This window comes from Esox lucius, chromosome 14, assembly GCF_011004845.1.
Source record: "Esox lucius isolate fEsoLuc1 chromosome 14, fEsoLuc1.pri, whole genome shotgun sequence".
Lineage (NCBI taxonomy): Eukaryota > Metazoa > Chordata > Actinopteri > Esociformes > Esocidae > Esox > Esox lucius.
In genome coordinates, this window is record NC_047582.1 from 25,201,620 (window position 1) to 25,210,224 (window position 8,605).

Here is an 8,605-nt window from a genome sequence, read left to right on the forward strand (position 1 = left end):
GAGAGACAAATATAAGTATTTTGGTACAGTGGTTTCGAGTGAAGAAAGCTCAGTTCAAGCATTGAAGTAGCTCAAACATTTTTCTACATTTATTATTCAGTCGTTCTTGTGAAGTCTTCTCGTTGACGCAGCGGATGAATCATGCGACGCTCAGTGGATGAGGGAAGGACCCATGGTTTAGAGCCAGCCTCTAACTGTACCTTCTGCTGTGGAGGAAAAATCCATACTCTCTCATTACACTTCCAGAGCATGTCACTGCCTCGGTCATTCACCCCTATAACGACTGTAGAACGATCTCACTCCAAATCCACTCGTAGAAAAAGCAGCCTGCGGTACCATGCATTAAACAATGGAAAGGGGGGAGGATATTTACATTTGACTTATGGTTATGAGTGTCACGGCTTCTGGATAATTTTCAGTGAACCTTCAGGTGACAAGAATGGAAAGAAGGAGAGAGATGGGGAGGGGGCAAGAGAGACAAATGTTTTGACCCCGTAGGACATCTGCAACGCAGAATAATGGTTGCAAAATATTAAATATCTTAACAAAAACACCCTCACTTACATCATCCACACAGATGCTGCTGATGTTACAAACACACACATTGACTGACGGAGACTTAGACAGACAAGCACCTCATTGCAAGCGTACGCGGGCACACACACACACACACACACACACACACACACAAAAAGCACTGCTAAAACAACTAGCAGAAAGGTCGTATGTTAACACAAGGGCGTACATTATGTACTGTACAGGCACTGTACCATCCGGCCACTCTAATGAGTATATATACAGTCTTTACTGTACTTACCAACACTAACAATCCACCCAAGGAGAATAAAACAAAGAAAAAAGGGAGTGGTCACAATTGAGGTTGAGAACTGAAGTTACGGATTAGGGATAGAATTACGGTTCAAGTTAGTTTAGGTTTCCTGGTTATGGAAAATAGGATTTAGAAGAGGAATTAATTAGGGGTTTCCCAAATGGAAAGGATGTAAAATGGGTGTGTGTTTGGGTATGTGTTCATCTGTGTTTGTCTGTTTGTCTATGAGTATCTATGTGTCTGTTTGTCTATCTGTGCATGTTTCTTTCTGTGTGTGTGTGTTTGTGTGAGATAGAGTGATCTCCCCAGGGAAGCGTTAGACAGTGATGTGATGTGTCCAATAAGCCAGAGACTCAGGCCTACCAAGGGTCAAAACCTTGGTCAACATGATCGACAACCTATTACCTTTCATCACCCCACATTTCACCCCACAACACGCCCCACTATTCATCTAAATACACAGCGACCAACACATCTCCCTCACCCCTCTGGTTCCTCTCCCCAAAGCAAACACTTTTCCCACTTCCTGTTTTAACTGCCCCCTAACTGGCCCTTCTGCTGTTGGTTTACTACGCAGCCTCTCTGCCAGCGAGCTGATAACCTGTAGCACTGACTCCCAAATGACAGCCTGCTCCCTTAGACTTAACTACTTCTGTATGGGTCCTGGCCAAATGCTTAGGACTGTGCAGGGAATAGGCTGCTATTTGACACACGGATGTCTACCGCAGTGAGCAATTAAACAAGCACACCTACCTCTTAGAATGAAAAGAAATCACCTCAAAGGGAGATTAGGGTGGAGTGGGATTGAAAAAGATAGATCGAGAAGATTGATTAGAGGAAAGCGAGAGCAGAGAGGTAGAGGAGGGGAGAGAGGCAGGGAAGAGGGATTGCTGTAGGACATATTTTATGGTTTTTCAAGGGAAATCAATGCTAATGAATGGGACTGTTCATGTGGCCTGGCGATAAGGAAATGACCCTCAGAGGACACTGGATGCCAAGGTGTGTGTTTGTGTCAGACTCCAACTCAGTTAGTGATAAGGCGAATTGCCTGGACAGAGAATGCACACCATGACACCAGTGTGTCTGCTATCTAGGCCCATTTAGCCCCGTTAAACAATTAAAGACTTGGCTATTAGAGACAATTGTATTGATCGTGAACCAAGCAGTAGTGCACTGAACACAAAACATTCAATAAAGGTAACAGCTGGCTGATGGTACCTTTTTTTGTGGGGGTGGGTGGAGTCATACAACGATCATATGGCTTGCAATGTCTGACGTAAATCCTTGAAGAAAACACCTTCATGAAAACTTCATGAAACATATTACTTTTTCCCTTTCCTAAATAAATTGGTTAGGCCTCTGGTAATTAATCAGTGATGTTGATACTTTTCTCCCTTATCCGAGAAAAAGCTACCGGCCATTTCAGATTTCATCATCCTCTCATCTTCTCTTCTTCCCTTTCTGCCCAAAACACATATAGAAAGTCTCGGCCCTCTAACCCTTGACAGGTGACAGGAGATAACAGGTGAGGGACAAGAAATTGAGAGAAGTCCAGCAGTACTGTTAACCTCGGAACTGCTAATTTGTTTGCTATTCTAAGCACTGTAGTCACCCAGTAAGCTAACAGTAGCCTAATGTGAGTAAATAGACTAATGTTTACTGTGAGTAAACATTAGTGGATAAAACGAAGAGAAGCACATGCAAGAAATTACTTACAATACATTCTTCCAATATATTGTTTGTTTTCATCTGTTATAGAAATGGTTTTAATTATTCTAATCAACTGTTTTATTTTATCTTGCTTTGTGACTAACCTTGGGAGAATCATTCTCCTTAGTCCAAGGGTAACATGCTCATTCCACAGTGACGGCTGGTTCTGTAAATACTTTTCAGCTTTACATCAATTTAGATCAAAACACGCTACTTGTTGAGGGAGTTATATGTATAGATTAGTTTAAAAAAACTCATCACCAAACAAAACAGTGCTCAGGCATATAAGGCTTATTTAAATGCTTTTGCTGTGTCTCAAACATGTAGGGAGTATTAATGGTCCTGCTGTGTCTGAGCCAGGTAGGCTCAATCAAACACGTTTCATAGGCCTTGAGCACAGATGGGTGTGGATTCTGTTCAAGACTGAGTCAATCTGGTTAACTCTCTGGCCCTATTCATCTCATTCTTGCCCACTTCTGTTCCATTTGTTGTCTACTTGTGTTTCCATTTCCGGTTAGCAGCAAAGCAAGTGTGTCTGCCAGCTAGTTAACTGGAGGTAAAGTTGCAACAAAATATTACACATACTTTACTGGGGAACACATATCATTGAAATGAAGTAGTAAAATAACACACTGGGAAGACAATTTGAGGGCCTAAAATGACCTCCAAGGAAATTGTTTTATTGCTTTGTCCTTTTCCTTTGAGTTGATAGAACCATTATGCGCAACCCGACGAGCACTGATGATTATCGATATCCACCCAATGGCAAGGTAAGCAGGGGGAATTCAACCAAAACAGCAATATGGTTTCCCTGGCTTCGTGCCAGCGGCTGCAGTTTTGTGGAAAGGTAAGACCGGGTGTTATTTATAAACTGCAACATGATTTAGAATTCCATGGGAATCAATTTATCACTTTTCACAACAAGGTGAACGATCAGGTGGCCACTGAGTGGATGGAGAGCTGTGGGCTCTGTGTGGACAGTGTTGTTACGGAGGGTTGAAGAGCCACGCGCTGTCTGCAAGCCCCGACCGAAATGTTCAACAAACATTAACTGCTCAAGATCAAATGCCCTCTACTGTCAACAGTGGCTGTGAAACCCTGACGAGCTGTTCTCCGGGAGATTGTCAGAGATTAAGATGGTGGATGGGCCCCTCAGCTACAGCTAAATAGAACCCGCGGCAACTACATGCAGGTAGAGTTCGACACGTTCTGCATTGGCCTCAGGCAGTGTAAACTGCTTATTTAGGCTCCACCTGAGCATGTGGTGATTGTTGTGCCATGTAATGTGGACGTCTGTAGGGAGTTTGTCATAAGGCTGACAGCTTTTCACTTGCTGTTGATGAGTTTCAAGTGAACGCAGCTTTGCGTAAGGTAGAGGCCTAATTTTTATTGTGTTTCGGATGTAAATAATTGCTCTTTAAACATGCACTTATGATCAATGATTTAAAATCATGGTCATGCACAATAAGTCTGTAAATTCAATACTTAATTAAAATGTGGTTTTTAATGGTTTCTTTTGAGTGGCTTTTAATTTTGAATTTACCACGGTCATTTCTTAAGGTCTTTTAGAAATGTAAAACAATTTAAATGTAATAATTCATCTGATTATCATAATACAAAAACAAAGTATCCACACTGAACACACTTTGTTGATTCAGCTCATTATTATAAACAATATTATATACAATGAACAAGCTTTGATGATTTATTCATTTGATTGTATGATGATGTATAGTTAACATTTTCCTGAATTATGTTACACTGCATATTTTTTAGAGCAGCACATATCCTCCAAATTTTGTCCACTTTTGGCCCCATGTTGATGGGGACTGTATGCAAGATTATCTAAAATCTTAATCCTGCTGATGGATGCAAACATTTGAAATCTATATATACTGGTGACATCTTTGCCAAATGATGGTTCCACATTCTTGGTTACCCATTCAAGGCTGATATGGAGAGTTGAAGCCAATTACCTAATCACCTGGAAACCAGTATCAGAGAGCAATAGAAACTACATTCTTCACTGAATGTCTTGAGTAGTAAGCAATGTATGATTCCCCCCAATCAATTTATGTTCCAGGTCTCCGCAAAGAACCTTTCTGAACAGTTGATGATGCAAGTCGTTTCAGGGATGTTTTCTACAAGGGAGAAAAAGTAAGGAAAGAGAGACCAGTGTGTAACCTGGTGTCGCCTGTCATTTTGGTTTGTCCAGTGGGATTTCAACACCACAGCGTTGGATGCTTTTGTGGAACACTGATACATGTTTGTGGTGTGACGTGCCGTGTTCCTCCCACAGAGTCTGAGGATCCATTTTCTTCAGTCAGTGATCTACAACAAAAGAAACATATTGTACTCGTTAATACGTATTTGGTTTTAGGGCTAAATGTTGTCCACTAGCTAGAACTTATTCTACAGTCTACCTTTCATTGGCATAGCTGTCCTGAGCAGACTTCTTTCTCTTTGCCAGAGGGACATCATAGCCAAGCAGACAATACGTTGCTTTAGTGGAGTCTATAAATGTAATCACTTGAGCAATAGATGAAGGGATTCCTCATCTTTCTGGGGTGGGTGCAGGTTGTAGGGCGCTTCACAGCCACATTCACATTCAAGCAAAGGTCGACGATCATGCCACTCCTTTGCAAAAAACTTGCTCCGTTGTTGTGACAATCTTTGACTGAACTGATAATACTGGACCTTTGAATTACTTCTCCATGGTGCCGCTGCTGTTGTGTTCCAAAGTAAGATGATTAAGATGAAACAGCCCTGTGTGGGAAGCTTTTGAAACCGGCTGTGGCTCTCTCAGCCCGCGCATGCCATGCTTGCAAATGGCTATTTAGGTACCAATCCATCCTGTATTGAGAGTCTCTGATATAATTAAAAGAACACAAACTCTGTCTCAGCCCTCATAAAAAATCTAGTCCAACAAAATAGTAATTTAGTCGGGCTTATACCAAGTGACTTTGTTCGCAATAACACAAAGGTTTGTTTAAAATTATGGTTAGAAAAAGTTTGAAATGAGCAGTTATCAGGTGTTTAAATGTATCATGGGGCTGTTTTCTGCTTGATGAAGATAATTACAATGGGAAGGTGTGAGGGGAAACAGCAACAAACAAAGTGTGATTTGTGGGATTGGGTCTCCTATGGGAGGAGATACACCATTTTGTGGGTTTGCTGAATAAACATGTTTACTCTTGTCTGTTTGCTTCCACATGGTACAGTACAGCTTCAGTCTGGTGCGACGCTCTCCGGTCCCAGCCTGAGTAATAAACAAAGGGAGGGGAGTGAACAAGAAACTGTTGAAAAAGGAAGGCGGAGCAGATCAAACAGTTTTATTTCTGTTGTTTCAGGAAGAAGGGGTCTCTCTCCTCCGGGAGTAGTGCTCCAGATTCACATATCCCGTCTTTCCTTTGTTTTTCAGCCATGATTGTTTGAAAAATGGAGAATGATTGCAGCTAGTTATCACCCACATATATACACATATACTGTAGGCACATGTACATACACACATCTACACTTAGGCACACACACAAACCCAAACATTGAAGAAATGTTTGCGCTACTTTGTGGACTTGGACAGGTTGTTCCCCCCAGAGCAGATTACTTAAGATTCAGCCATTTCCACTAATACACTCCTCAATTTAAGTATCTAATTTCCCTTTACTGTCTCCTAATCCCTGGAGGGTTCTCTTTCAATAAACCCCCCACCCTCCCTGCAACCAAACTTCCATACCACTACGAGACCTCCTGGGGGTTGGTCTCCCTGTCTTCCTCTATTTTCTCTGTGGCTCTCCACTTTCACCTGATGAGGTTAAGGAGTGGGAACAGAGTTGCCTTTAGATCATTTAATGCTTGCCGGCTTTTACAGGAAAGCCAATGGATTAGGTATTACTGGAGGAAATGTCAGAAGCAAAACTGCAGTCCCCGAAACACACTTTTAGAACACACACTACTAGGTAAAGTTCAAAGCAAATTTAATCAAAAGAATATTGACCTCCTACTGTTGTTGCTGAGAGACGGGAAGTATTAACACACAATGTTCTCCTAAATGAGAGAGGACAGGTCGAGATGAAATGCCAGTTTGTTAAGTGTGTTAGGTACAGTAAAGTACCCTGGCCATATTTCTAAATCCCATTTACTGACTAACAATTCTACCAACAGCCTCCAAGAAATGAAGCAAACACGCCATCGGGTCTGAGTTAGTAGTTCTAAAGCATGTCTTGTTATCCATAAAGACGAGAGGGTGAATAGAATAAAGCAGATAGCCTGGGATAGATACAAAGGGAGAAGAGGCTGAAGACACAACACAGGAACTCCAGGGACTCCTCCAGGAACTTCAGTCACACGTTCTGCGACACAGACGTGGAAACAGGTTTGATGTCAATAACTTGGACAGACTCCATTTCCATTTTTGGGCTTGGTTGCAGGGAATATGCCTGCTCTATAGTCGGTTTATGGCTTGTGTCTGCCCGGAGAGATGTAATGTACTGCATGTTGTGAAAACATGATTGACATAATACAATATATCCCACTGAATCAGACACATGGCATCTCTTCACACACAAAGAAAATACTGCTCTTCCTCTATTTTCTCTTGTCTATCTCCTCCACTCTTCCATCCACGTAGCTTCCCAGACAGTGAACTGAGAATCAATTGGGATTGATTTGACTTACAAGTGGTCAACAAAATGCTCTGTTAGGAGGAGGTTATTCACTGGCTAAGCAGGAAGTTAGGTCACATAGATTTAAGTAAGACTTAAGTTGTAAGTTAGCTCTGCTAAAAATATCACATTTTGGCAAGATCAATCTTGACCTTAAGTCTAGATTCTCAAGTGGGAAGGTAAATCATGAAGTCTAACTGTACTCTCATAGCTAATGCATGAAAGATTATATTTCCCCAAATACACCAGGTGGAAATTGCACTCAATTTAGCTAAATGTTTTACTTTCTCTACAGGCAGAGAAAATGATTCAGCGTCTATTTAAAGGAGCATTTCTGCGTTACTTAACTGTATCTAATGTGGTATTAAGTAAGCCATTTTCTCTGAAGGCAGATATATCCATTAAGTTAACAGCTCAACAGTCAGGAAGAACATTACTTAAAAGGTTTTTAGAGCGCACCATAACGATAGACAGAAGGAGAGAGAGTGACAGCAGAATACAAAGAGAAAAACCAGAGAACACAAAGATAGAAAGTTTATGAATTTGAGATAATGATTGCAATACGGTAATGTGAGTCAAAGGCCTGTCTACTGTAGGTCCTCTCCTCTGTGATCTTCCATAACCTGGTGGTCTGAGATTGTTTCTGTCCTGTCTTCTAAAACCCTGCTCATGGCACAGTGTCACTGAGATGCTGGGGCCTAAATAAAGACACACAGCAGTGGACCTCATCACACACTCACTCACTCACACATGTAGGTACGAACACACGCACACACACACACACACACACATACACTCGCTACAGGTCTGACAAGAAATTACGGCTGATGCTCAAGGTGTATACTTTACATTACTCAAACACAACAGTACATTTGAGTTAAAACTAAAATGTGACACGTACGTTTCACTCCCACTATCAATCAAGGTTGACTATGATAATTCTCAAGTGTTATTAATGTCTTAAATAATCAGGCTTCAAAATTCTTAATAACACTGTAAAAGAGTAATGACACTGGCTTGTACAGAAACTAAGGAGGCTATGGTCTATCTGTTGGCACCAGTTTAAAATAATGATTCACAATGGCTTTTGACTCCTGGGACACTACAATACATTAGTCCTGGTGTTCTTTTTGACTTAATCATGTGACAGTGTTAGAGTGAGTCCTAAAAAGCACATTAGCTAGGTCCTATGACCAGGGCACATGGTGGATGCGCTTGGGACAGGGCCTCTTACTCCTAATAATGGAGACAATTATTCAATGCTTCCTGTGTGCTTGATTGAGGTCTAATAGCCTAAAAAGCATGTACGTTCAAATGTAAAACTAAACTAGCATTTGCTAATGAGGACATATTGCTGCATGTTTTGTTTTGTTCCACCAGGATATTCCAAATGTGTTGCTTGTTC